The sequence below is a fragment of the Gavia stellata genome, chromosome 3, assembly GCF_030936135.1.
Source record: "Gavia stellata isolate bGavSte3 chromosome 3, bGavSte3.hap2, whole genome shotgun sequence".
Lineage (NCBI taxonomy): Eukaryota > Metazoa > Chordata > Aves > Gaviiformes > Gaviidae > Gavia > Gavia stellata.
In genome coordinates, this window is record NC_082596.1 from 36,383,995 (window position 1) to 36,398,076 (window position 14,082).

Here is a 14,082-nt window from a genome sequence, read left to right on the forward strand (position 1 = left end):
TCTTTGGCTGTGAATATAGCATCTGCAAACTGTGGTGGGTGTATATCTGTGTCCAATCTTCATCACCCACTTCCCTTTAATCTGTATGGAAATACCACCAGCTTTTCATTCAGGGTAGAGACAGTTCTGCAGGCATATGTGGGCATCATTTCTGTCTCTCAGGACTGTGTATCAAATATTGCTGATAGTGAGGGCAAATATTCCAGCTCGTTTCTATATTCCAACGTTTTCTCCTCAAAGTGAACAGCAGCATGGGTCAGGCAATGGCACCATCTCCTTCCACCAAAACCAGGGCGTCCCCAAGAGTTCTTGCCAGGAGGGTTCATTTGTGCCTCACGTGTGTGACACAAAGGAAGGTCACAATTTGTCACAAGAAATGCTTGCCATTACTGTGTGATTTGGCAGTCTGAAACAAGTTGGCAATCCTTTGCAAAAACCAAACATCCAGAGGCCTGGCTTTCTAGTGAATGCATTGGATTCTTGCTGAGAAGGGCAGACGAGCAATATACTTTGTCCAAGTGAATTAAAATCAACCAGAGCAATAAAATGCTTCCTTATGAGAAAACCTGAAGTGCCCGAATTTGAAGTGGACTAGAGTGAGACTATTTTAGAGCTGGAAAACCCAGAAGGTAGGAGATAACCTGCTTCAAGCTTTCCAGTGTGCATATTTGTTTCCTTTATATGATCTTACGCTGCTGGAACAAAGACAGAGCCAATCTATAAGTAAACCTCCAGCATTTTTTGACTCTCATTTTGTCTCCAAAGAAATAGTCAGCCTTGCATTCTCCTTACTCTGCTGTGTAATACCATTTTCTTACCTGAAACATACTGAAGATGGGGCTTTGTCAAGCATTTCACACCGAAATGTCATCCCTTCAGATCTCCAGACAGTACCTGCTTTGTGAAAAATTGGATTATAGAGGATGGGTAGAAGAGAACCTCCCCGCTGAAATCAGCCAGTAATGATTTAAAAACCTTGGGGGCTACATGTATTGAGGAAGAATAGAAATATGTATGAACGAAATGGTGGTCCTCCTAACTGCTTAGGGTTTTGGTTTGTAAGATGAAATGCCCTTAAGCAGAGCATGTAGTGAGAGGAAGGAAAGGAGGAGAGAGAACATCCTTAATCCATACTGGAGGACCCAAGAGAAGAAACCAGAGCCAGATTTTCCTTCAGGTTAATGTCCTTTTAACCCACTCTGTCAGTCTAAGGAATCATTTAGGCTGCAACATAGTACATATCAGTTATAAGATATCTTTATATCGATTATCTGACAGAAGGGGTCTCACCGTGGGCAGGAATTAGGCCCACCTTATCAGTAATGAATGGAGAAAGTACAGGAGTGTAGCAAACCTTGCCCTGGAGTTACAGGCAGCAGGAGAGTTTTTTGAGCTTTCCTTTTCAAATGAATGAGGCACTATAAAGGATGGCACAGGATATGAGAAAATCTTTGATTCCAAAAATAGAAGTACTGCTTAAAGGCAGCATTTTCCAAGCAGTACAAAGATACTGGATGGTGCCCAGGTGTAAATCGGCACTTGCACGTGAGAGCTCTGTGTGAGCCTGTACATCTCTGTGCCCTGTTTCTAGTTCTAGGGTTGGTTTGTGCACAGGCCACTCAAGCATGCCTGAAACTGTTAGGTAAAGACGTTGGCATCCTTACAGAAATGCAGCAAAGACAATGTCACAATAATCACATGAGAAGGTGCTTCAGACACTTGAACAAGTAGATCAGGCAGGGAGAAAGCTCAGCAATGGGAAGGCTTGGTTTAGAAGTCAAGATGGGAAGTAATGCAAGTGATGAGAAGCAATGCAATTTATGTTGTTTCATGATTGGGAATCACAGCTTAGAAAGCAGAGCAAAGTTTAAAGCTACTCATTTCAGAAATGAGTAATAGTATTGTTAATTTTTATTTATCCAGAGAGTCTGACTGCAGTCTCAAATCAATCAGCAGCAGGAAGCTGGGGACTGAGAAAAATGGAAAATTCAAACAGGCCAGTAACTTGGAGAATAATGAAGGGTGAGAAACTGGGAGTAACATTGATGTTAGTGTGATCATGCTAAAAAGGACCGAAAGCCCCAAAATGCCACCAGCCCAGACCAAGTACAACAGTGATGCTCACAGGAGTGTCAAATTCAGCTGCATTCAGCCATCTGAGATTGAGGACAGGGAGAGTTAAGGTCATTTAAACTTTTAAAACCAGAAAACATGCTTCTCAACTCAGTCCTGATGATAATCCCTGGAGCTGGCAATGTCCATGGGAATGATTCAGCAAGGCAACGTGGAAGCCATGCTGTGATAGATAGATAGTCATAATGGACTTCAGAGTAGTTTCTCATCACTTGAGCTGACTCACTTCCTGCGAATTCAAATTTTAACATTTATTGGCGTATTTTCGTAGTCTGTGGGATAATTACAGTTGCATGAAACGGCTGAAAGTAATCATGGTTAAAAGTTACCACTGGCACTGTTACTGTGCCAAGAGGAAAGGAGCATGTGTATTTCAAAGGATTTGGTCTGCCGCATTTCAGCTTGAAGGTTGTGTCCACATCTGTGCATGAAGAATTGAAGTATGGTGGCTTCACCCTAACAAGGAGAAGGGATTCTCAAGGCAAAGGACAGCTGTGCTTTCCTAGGCTGAAACAGTTTGTGTTAAAATTGCATGGGGCATTTGAGGATGTAAAGAAACCAGTTTCCATTAGCACCGACCAGCCTCCAAACAGAGCTTTGACACTACGGCAGTGCTCCCTCGGAAGCGCTCATTGCTCTGGGCCCTGAACCACGTGTTGAGCCTCTTCCCCCACCACATCTGCTGCCACTTCCAGCTGTCTTCAGTGCCCACCAGGCCTCTGCAAAGCTACAAGAACAAAAATGCTAAACACAGCTGGGTAAGTCCTTCATGCACCCAAACTGAAAAGAAGCAGGCAAGGATTACGGACAACATTCCAACAAGTCATCAAAAATGAAGAAATTCAAAGTTAGAGGGAAAAGGCAGAGTTGGATTCATATGTTCAGCTTGGGTAGAGTACTCAGCGAAGGCACCACCACCTTTATTTTTTGTCCTCAGAGCAAAGTATCTGTAGGTAACAGTTTGGGGTTTTTTTATATATATATATATTTATATTTATATTGTATTTTAGATAACAGATGGGAAACAGAGTTCTTATCATCTAGAACCCCAGTTTTCTCCAATTGGATATTGCTCTCACATATCCATGGTGATGACAGGAATATAATATTTCAGATCCTTAGTATGACCACTCCACTGTAGTAACAGGAGCAGGAAGGCAACAGCTTTGCTTCTGGGAAACGTCAGCATCTCCTCTGGTCTATGTCACTGCTGAAATACGGCATCCAGGGTGTTACAGGTAGAAGCTACTTCCACAATTTCTTCTGTAAAAATAACTAGAAGATAAATTGTGTGTTTGCATGTTCAAGGCAGATCTTGCGGGGAGTGTGATGAAGAGGAACCAAAGAAGTATTTGTTGTAGTCAAAACCCAGCATTGTTATCGTTCAGCACAGAGTCATTTCTTATATTTACTAAGACACGTGAGACGTGTATCACTTAGAGAAGAAAAAGATAAAATGTGAGAATGCTGCTTTTTCATCCTGCTATTGGCCTAAAGCTGTTTTGGTTACCATCGTGGTCAGCCTTTACCAAAAGCAGAGCAGTAATAAACTGCATCCATTGCTCTCCAGCACAGGAGCTTGTGATACAGTTGCTAATTGTTGATAAAAAATTTAACTTTTAGTGTAGAGAGAGAAATGTACTGAGGTTTGCCTGTGGCCTTGGCAGTCTGCAAGGGCATTTTATGTCCTGTGAGGCCTCACTTTGTTTATTGTTAAGGACTATGCTAGTGGTTTTGTCTGGTGTCTGGCCAGGAGGTGGCTTTGCCTGGCCTTGCCAACAGGACATCAGCATTTCTAAAATGCTCTTGGAGAAAATGGATACCTAAAAGCAAATTTGTCCTCGGAGCAATACTGCTCTATTCAGCAAAGGCAACACCTTGGCTTGACAGAGTTGCCTAAGGGTTGTATCCTTGGTCTGACACTCCACAAGCATACAGCTTTTAAGATGTTGCCTCTCTGTTTCATGTAGACAGGAAGCAAACTACCTTGCTATCTGGAGGAAACAGAGGCAACTTCTTCAAGCTAAACAAAAATGCAGGTTACTATACACGTGTTTATATCTGACCATCTGACTGTAATAATATACCACACACTTATAATGAAACAGTCTTTATTTTTACCCACATATATACATACTACATATATTATCTATTTTATTTAGTGTGTGTATCATATATACAATACGTGATTATAAATATATGTAAAAAAGAGATAGCAGGTATTTCCTACTTATGAGAGTGGCAATCAGTACACAGGGTCATGGTGTGCCCCCCATCCCCAGGCAGAGGTAGTCAGTGGGCAAAGGGGCACCTCTCCCCTGAGCTGTGTAGGACAGGCTGGAGTTTGGCACTCAAAGCACCCTCCTGGGAGAGACGCCTCCTCTTGCCGGATTTTAGCCGGCTTGTTGTCAATATGCAGCAAAAGAAAAGGCAACAGCTTGAATCTCAGATGTCTCTAGTTAATTTTGAAGGATGCTCTGAGCATGCTTACCTCATTTGGTTTTGAGAAGACCTAGGGTTAATGTTTCAAATCCATATCTGGTATAAGTTTGGGCACTGATTATTTCTCCCTTAAGAAAACTAGCTGATAGTCCTGTAAAATGTGTACTGCTTTGTGAACAACTTTCACATACAAAAGAAAAGCTAGGGAGTTCTGCATTACTTCAGCCTTTAACTTCAACCCAACAAACTTTAATAATTAATAGAGCTGGACTGATTTAATTTCATTACAATTTGTTCTCTTGCCAGTTACAGTAAGTCTTTCTTTCTAAGCATGTAAAAAAAATCTCAGTTATTGCATGTTTCTTCACTAATATATAAAACTAGCCAAAAGATTTCACTACTCTCTTCATTCCTTCCTCTGACTCAAATAACTGATATTTTGCTTTGAAAAAGTCTCAGTTATTCTGTAACATAAGCAAATGGGGGGGGGGGGGCGGTAAAAATACATGCTACAATTACTTCAGATGAAACAGCGAGAGCTGACCACAATGAGAAGCCTGCACCTTCAGCCTCCTGCCCACCAGGCAGGGTTCTTGGGGAAGGGCTGAGGGCGATCCAAAAGTCAGGCTGCTACAACCAAGGAAAAGCAGTTGGAGAAGCGAAAGTGTTTCCCACAAAAGCTTGTTACAGGAAGGTAAAGCAGAAATATGCATTGTTAAACACTATAAAAGGATCTTCAAAAGTGAAGGTGACTGCTGGAATACACCTCTAATGCCTCCAAGCCACAGCATCAGCTGTGGCCTGAAGTTGGGAAGCCTCCCATGACCTGGTGGCTCCTGATGTCTATTCCTCCATTATATCAAACCCAGCTGTCGCTTTCCCAGCTGCATTCACAGCAGCTGATGTCTTCTCTGCCTGAGATCGGTTGTATGGTGGATGTCACCACAGGGAGAGGTCAGGCATAGGGTGGCAGAGAGGGTGCCATCTCAGTACCCCTTTCTGGCCAGGGCACAGCTGAGGCTTCCCCTGAGGTGCACAAGCTGGATTTCTCCGGAAAGCACGAGCAAGTGAACATGCACTTTTAAAATAACTGTTTTCTTTAATGTATAACCTATAGGCATGGACAAAGAGGCTAAGAAAGATCAGTGGGGAGTAGTGAACACAAGATGAAGAGGAGGAGGTGCAAATATAAACCATATCTGACCCAACCTGGGGGCTGTAGGCAATTACGGCAGAACTTAAAAGGAGGGGAGACAACATGAAAGGTGCTGTAGAGAGGCTAGCTTACAGGGCGCTTGTGGTGTTTGCGTTTGGGACAGCAAAGTTTTCAATGCTATAAAGCTTCTTAAGTTTGACTGGTGAAAGAAAAGGCAAGGGGTGCTGGGGGAATTAAGGATGGAGCCAATAGTCCACAGCAAGGACTGTGAGTCACCAAGGAGCTTTGTTTGTTTTCCAGCAGAGTCATAAAAGCATGGTCCACTTATCTGAATAAACACAACAATGCACAAATTATTCCTGAGGAACTCATAAAACATCTATTAATGACTCTAGAGATAAACAACAGAATCCTAGCTCCATCACACATATTTTCTGAATGTAAAAGTCTGATCTTTAATGCCTAGAATCCTACTTTACAAAACAGCCTTTAAATAAAAACCAAATGATTGGTAAAGAGCTTACTCTTGAATTATGAAATCAAGCAATAATACATTTCTTGGCCTGTGGATTTCTTTCCTCTAAAGCTTTAGAAATAGTTAAAACATTTAGCTACAGGAAAATAAGAGGGGCTGAAGAAAATAAAAATAAACATCACTTAAGCTTGGATATTTAATTTATTTTATAGTGTATCTAAATAGTTAGGGTCATGAAAGGAGAAATGCTTCAGTGACCCTAAAGCAAAATTACAGCAGGGTTGTTCGTTCTTAGATTCACTACCTGCAATCCTTTTGTGTCATCCCAACTCCTGGTATACCCTAATATATGCATTTAAACAGTGCTGTATTAGACAATAGCAGATAAAAAGGGGGAGTGAATGCTCCTGGTTATTTTGGCCCCAGTGATAAATCCACTATTGATTTCCATGAGATTTTCCATCACTTTCTCTCAGGTGATCGTTCCCTTGGGAATCTCACCTGCAGGTGCTAATTCTTGTTCAGTCACACTGAATGCCACACCGCTGTGATAGGATTTGAACCCTGGCCCAGGCGAGGCAACCTGCTCCGAGCCCTCTCCCATGCTCTCCAGGTCCAGCTGTTCACCTGCATCTCCACAGAGTGGGATATATTGCTGCTCTGCTGTTTTACTCAAGTGGGACGAGATAGCCTTAGGGTAGTTTATTTCCGACACTTCATTTTTTAGTTATCGGGGTGTTTTTTGCACTGAGTCTTCCTTGCTTTCCTGCCACATTCACCCTTCACATTGCCTAGGAGTTTAGAAAACTCTTGAAGTGCCTACTGACTGCAGGTGAGAATCCTGGTTCCTTGCCTGGGGACACACACAGGTGGTTGCACCTCAGTCCAGGTATGGCATTCCCAGCCTGATAAAACTTTGGAAATGCCTGAAAGATTCATGTAAACCTTCCAGCAAATTATGCCAGTTGTCAGAGCATGTGTGGGATGTCTGAAGACCCCACTGTTACACAATCCCCCACTGAACACATTCCTAGATGAAGGAGCAGCAAACCTGTACTTCTCTCAAGTGTATGGTCCCTTTGCTGTTCAAAATACGGACCCCTTTCTGTTTACTGGATGTTGGCCAGTGCCAGGACCTCCGTGCTAGCACAGCATTTGTTTCTTGGTTTCTATCAGCAAGATCATTTTCCCAGGGAAGCAAGGTAAAGGGATCCTAGTTGTGGCAGCATTACTGTTGTCATTAGTGGCATCCATCTTACATTAACACCCTGTTATCCATAATTTAAGTTGGTTGGGCTCCTTCTGGGGGCGACTGGGAAATTTGCTCAGTTTTTGTCAGCAGTGACATGGCACAAGCTATTCCCAGGGCACCTGTGGTGGCACCTGGGCACTGCCCCTCTCCCTGGGCACTTCCCTGGCACGCACCAGCAGCGAACAGGTCGTCCAGCCTGAGCAGAAGACACCGGGCTGTGAAGGACAGCTGGTGCCTAAGAGGGAACCCCTGGACTTCCCTGCCTCTGCTCGGCAGAGCAGCAGCCAGGAAAACCAAAGAGCTGGTGCTGCAGCATGAGTTATATATTCCAGGAAAAAAATAACCTCCAAAAGCAGTGTTGGCCCAAGCGGTTGCCCTAATCTGCTGGGAAACTTCTAACCTGCTGCAGAAACTGAACTTCTACCAACTGTTTGGCTTTCACCGGTTCAGTGGCCTGTGCTCTTCCTGCAATATACCCTCAGGATGTTTGTAAGGAGAACATGTATTACTGTGGTATTGTTATCAAAATAGGAAGATTTTTCAAGATCATCTTCTACACCAGAACCAGCAAAGCAAGCAAAGCAGTGACTGGCAAGAAACGCGTAGCAGGTGGCACAAGTACTGTAATGTGTGTGGTCTTTCCCAAATTGAAACCATATGACAGTTTCTGAGAGGCTTTCAGAGTGGCAGAGCCTTTTGGATGCGCTTTCTGCAATGTCTCATGTTGGCACCTGGCAGCATTTGTAGCACAGCTCGCAGCCACGGGAGTGGAGGGATGGTGTATCTGCCCTCAAACCTACCAGTGACGCTTCATCCTCCCCTTGCATTTTGTTATTAGGCTCATTAATAACTGCATAGAAGCGACATCATTATAATGACCATGACAGCAAGTCCCGCAGATCATTGAAAGCAAAGTAAAAATTAATTATTACTTCAGAGAGCTTGAAGTCATCTTCCAGGGGTGGCTCAATGTAGGCAGCAACTTGAAGATGATTCAGGCATAGTCGATTACAATGGATAGACTGAAGGAAAGCAAGTCCCGATCAAGAAGGACAGAAGGAGAGAAAACAGTAGCCTGTTCTTCATAACTCCTAAATTAATTCAGCTGTCAGCGCAGACTAAGATTTGCCTTAATTTCTTTCTCTGCTATTCTGACCCTGGCCAAGGCTCCAAGCTGCTAAAAGGTCCCCGGTCTCTGCACAGAGCAGTGACACCCAACAGAGAGCCTCACTGTGCTCGCAGAGAGCTTCAGACGTTAATGTTCACCTGCAGAAGGTTAAAGCAGGCTCCAGGGAAGCCAGTTTATCCTTCCTGTGGGCGCAGCAGGGTCGGGTAGGCAGCCAGATGATCGTGGACGCCGAGTTACTCTGTGAGTGCGTTGGCTGGACTGCCAGCCTTCCTCCACCCCTGCTGCGCCAGCCCGTAACACGCTGGAGGGACTTCGCTAACTGTAGAAACTGACCCTCTTTTGTCCTCTCTTTTGTAAATTTATCCTAACCACAGAGGTGGTGCCTGATGGGGCAAAACCTAAGCTGTCCATACCCAGCTCCCCCACCCATGCCGTTTAGGTGTGGCAATCTCCAGGGGCAGTTAAAACCACTTTGAATATTTCTCTGTCTCTGTCGCTCACAACCATGGCTATTTTTGATTTCCTAGCGGTGACAGTCTTTTTGGTTATTATTTTTCTCCTTTTCCCATTAAAAAAAAGGAAACATTTGCGCTCTTTATATAAGGATTTCACCAAATACAATAAAAGACTCCCCTACTAAAACCCATGTAAGACAATACCACTGACCCTGGGATGCTCTTCTCCCCATCTCAATATTCAGTAGAAACATAAATTGGATATCTGCTGGAGAAGACAGCAGGAATAGGCTCTTCCTTCTTAGTGCAAAAAATAAAAATCTGAGTTTCAATTAATCAGGATACATATATTGTATACTTAATTATAACAAGTCACAGTTTAGCAGTCTGAAAGATATTTTTAGATAGCAATCACCATTCTTATGCTTTTTTTTCTTAAAAAAAAAAAAAATCTTGCTTAAAGAAATACGGCTTTCCATTTCTATAGCACCCAGGAAGCTGAGAGAGTTTTATAGACAGTACTTCATGGCACCTTCACGAGGCCCCTGCTTTTAACTGCTTCGTACAAGCAAGGAAACATCAGCACATAGTCATGGGATTGTTTTGAAGCATTTTTTGCAGAAAGAAGTTTTTTCGTTAGAAAACCCTGACTCATCAAAATGTAACTAACTCACAAGAAAATCAGCGTTTCAAAAAACAGATAAATTGTTAAAACACCCTTTTTTATATGTTGACGTCAGAAGTTGCTAACCATTAGGTTTACTTGATTTTCATTCTGAAATTTGAGTTTGATCTGGCCGGCGAAATAATTTTTTTATACCTGCAACATGCCATAGGGAGGGATATTGTGCCCACCCGGCTCCAAGCTGCAGGCTTGTCCGGGTGCTCCTGAGTTGTCCATGGGTGTGGGTGGCCGAGTCTCGGACCCCTGGAGCTGAAAACCCAAACATCACTATTCAGCTCCGCAGGGCAGAGCTGTGCTCGCCTCTCTGGCCGGCCTGGGGGAGGTGGAGTCGCTCAGTTTGTACTCTCCTGCTCAAACGAAGGAGTGAAGATCTGAAGATAGGGCACAAGCCCAGCTCTCCAGAGCACTGTCTTAAGCCTTTGCTCCTCCAGCCAGCGTTTTAGCATGATTGTATCGGGGAAACCAGATAGAGAAAACTCTGTTTTGTTCTTCCTGCCAGCCCCCCGTTAACCTCTGAGCCCTTTGGATTAGCAATATAGTGAAGATGTGAGTCTTGTACATTGTTTGCTCACTTCCAAGTTGCTCTGTAATGCTCCTTTCTGGGAAAGCGAGCAGTGAGGACTGACTTTAGGGGAATCACAGTTTGATGGATGTGGGAGGTTTTCGTGTTTGGAAAGAAGTGTTCCAATTTTCTTCTGATTACTTTTTTGTACACATGCCCAGAGATATGGCTACGGGCCCACTTAGAGCTAATTAATAAATACATTCGAGGCTTTGGGTGTTTTTAAGGCAAATTTAACCCACTCAATCATCCGCTACAGAGGCTGTAGTACCAAGAGGCCGGCTAGTCACACACCTTTTTGTAGCAAAGGCGACATGGAGGAGATGGAGCTCTCCCTCTTAGTTACCAGCTCCAAGCCCTAACTCTGACACTAATTTTAGATTTAGAGGAGAGTGCCAGCGTTAGCAAATCCGCTGTCAGGAGCCCATTGGTGGCTTTACCTCGTGTGCCTTCCTCGCTTCCCGCCAGGGCTTCTCCGGCCGCCCTCTGAGCGATGCTCACTCGTGGCTGGATGTTGGCCGCGCTCCCCCCCCCGCCCCGCCGGCAACCGACCCGAGGTGTGACACCCTGCCCTCTCCTGCCTTCGTCAGAGAGCCCGGGGAGCTATTAAAATGCTGTTATAAATCATAGTTATTAGCCAAGTGACTCATCTTACAGCACCGAGAAGGAATCTCCGATCTCCCGAGTGCTTGGTGTCTCGCACAGAGAGCGCTGGGGTGTTGATGAGCCTTTATGGTATCCTTATCTTGCATTTCCAACAGCAAAACCCGACCTGTGTTTCACTCGTGCTGTTTATATATCTAATCAAAGTGAGTCAGGAAACGCGGAAGACAGCACCAGGGCTGCCTGAGAAACATAATATTTGTCAGAGAGCATTAACTCAGCCTCTCTCTTTCAGGGAATGATAGATGAAGTGTGCCTGAAACTCTGTTTAGATTATGTGAAGTAATGCACTGGTGGTTACATTCGTCCTAAGCAAATCATTTTCACTCACTCGAGCTGCCTTACAAAATTTTCCAATAACACTTTAGGCAGCCTAAAACAAAATGAAGTCTTCACGGGTCGCTCACGTGGGAGTTCCCCTCGGAGCCTGCTTGCACACAGATGGACGGTTTCAGAGGGCTCTGTACCTAAAATAGAGGTGGGCCCCAGGCCAAAGCCTGCATCCATCGGGACCAAAGTTTGGGAGGTGCCAGGGCTGGTGCCCATGCCCACTGTGCAGTATTTAAGCTGGTTCGAGCAACAGAGAGCCTGACAGCATAGAAACCACAGCAGCCCTTTATGAAACGGTAGGGCCACCTTCACGGAGGCTCTGAGAAGCTTCTGCATCCCCGCGGTCACCCAGGCAAGGGCAGCTGCCCGCTCCCCGCTGGGGGCAACAGAGGAGGACACCTCAGATCCCGCTGGGAGCTGCTCCCTCGCCCGGCTAGCATCGTCCCCAGGCAGTGGTCAGCGTGGGGGACATCTTCTGGGCCCCTTGATTTGGGGACCACGAGGGCTGGGGGCCTGCCAGTCCCCCAGCTCCGCAAGCTGTTGGGAAAGAGGAAGGAGCCGACATGCTGAGCCTTTTCTTCCCCAGGCGAGCGCAGCACAGTAATGGCACAGGGAGCCCGCACCAGGCCACGCACCAGCAAAATGGGGTCTGGGCCACCTGAACCAGCCTTGAGACCCATTCCTGCTGGAATGAAAGGGTTGCTCTAACAGGGAAGACTTCAGCATCTCTCTACTGAAGCCCAGGGAATCTTACTAGAGATAATTATGGCTTGCTCAATTTAATAATTACACAGGGATACAGTTCATCTGTACTCAGTGCCAACTCCAAGTTTAAGTGAACTCATTTTCTTAAGTTTAATATTTTTTAGGGAGGAGTGCTATAATTTTCAGGGGAGGAATGCCATTACATGAAGCCTAGCAATGTTTCTGCTAGACAGCATATTTTTAAAGTGTTTTGCCTTTATCTTTTTTTAAAAGGAGCCTTTGTTGACATCAGGTTCTGCTTTCACACGTGGTGTGGCCCCAGCAATTAGAGTTCTGGGGATTAAGTAAAAAGTCCAGTTTAAAACTTCTCAGAAAATACTTTGAACAAGAGGGGGAAACCACTTAAGTCAGCTGCTTCTGTGCACGTCTTTTTGTGCTATGAAATATGACTTCAAAGAAAACCCTTCTGTTTCTGTTTCAAGGTCTTTTTGTAAGGCAAGGAAGATAGGCAACCGGCACTGGAATGCTGCCGCTGGGAGATTTATTGGAAGTCTTGAAGGGCTCAGTAGACTGGGAAGGTAATTTTTGTATCCTACTGCACTCAAGACTGATTTAATTTTGTGTCAGTTCTGGAACTGCAACCAGAATATGAGCTGCGAGTTTATAAATTGCTCCTCCGAGTGCCTGACCTTGAAGGGGAGGGGAAACGAGAAGGAGTTAGAAGATAAAGAGATCTTGCGCAGCCGATCAGATGCATTTCACTGGGTTAGTGGACCTCTCGCTTGTTCCTCATTTCACCCTCAAGCAAGCTCACTTTGAGAGGATGCCAACCTCCTTGCCAGCCTTTATGCCGCAAGGGTGCCACTGTCCATCAGGGTATGTCTGAAATTTGGATCGGATATTTTTGAACGGAGGACACAGCTACTGTAATAACCTATGTGTATAACAATTATTGTTAGGGATATTTTTTTATTTTGTTAGTATAATACATATAAATATTGAACTGAAGTAGAAGTTCAAAGAAAATATTTAAGGGCAGCAAATTTCATTCAAATAGCAGAAAAAATATATTGCTCGGTTGATTAGATTTGGGAATATTCTCTGAAGGGGAATGCCAGAAGTCCCATCATATGAGTCACTTAAAAATAGATTAAGCAAAGCTCTTGGGAATGCATTTCAAAAAGCAGTTTTATTTTGGCAAAAATTAAAGAGAAAATGAGCTAATAACACTGTAGGATTTTTCATTGTTCAGTTCCAGTTCAGAAATCTATGATTCAAGTCCTAAAATGTGTATAATCTATGAAGTCCCATTAGAATCTAAGTTTCATTTCCAAAGAAAATTTGATTAGAATAAATTGCACTTTCTTGACATTAAATCATTGTTATACATAAGATGTGAAGTATAGGGTGACTGCCCTTAAAAATAATTTCAATCACCTGAGATTAATATAAATTTAAGCACTGTAGTTGCAACAAGTTTCAATTTTTCTACAATCGGTCTTCTCTGCAACAAGCACAGAGCAATTTAAATAAAACCACACATATCAAAATAACATTGTCTAACTGTAAAGGCGATTATCACCACCATGCAGCAGATCGTCCATGTGGTGGATGTATAAGACAGGAGAGGGACTGTCAGATGGCAGCCCCCGAGCTGTGGCGGGCTACCTGGTCACATGCTGCTGAATCCTATCCTGGTTTCCTTCTTATATTTTTGCTAAAAGAAAGCTAAATTATACGACAAACATTGCCCATATATCGACTTACCATATAAGCACTCATTGCTGTACCAGGAGTGGTATGCAATCAGCAGTGGAAAGTGAAGTGATCCATGAACTATGCCGGTGAGATAGAAAAACTGAAATCCCCCTGTTACATATCAAACCAACAAAGCCTTACTGTATTATATACAGTTCATTAATAAATGTCATGTGTGATTAGCGCTGGTGGAGCTTTTAGGGGAAATATATTTTGTGCCTTTATACTTGCTGCATTGTCCATTTCAGCGGTAACTTCACAGTTTTATCTTTTGGAGGAGTTATCTCAAAGCCAGGTGGGAGAGATACCATGTATTGCCTCCTGAGTCCCCCGTCTC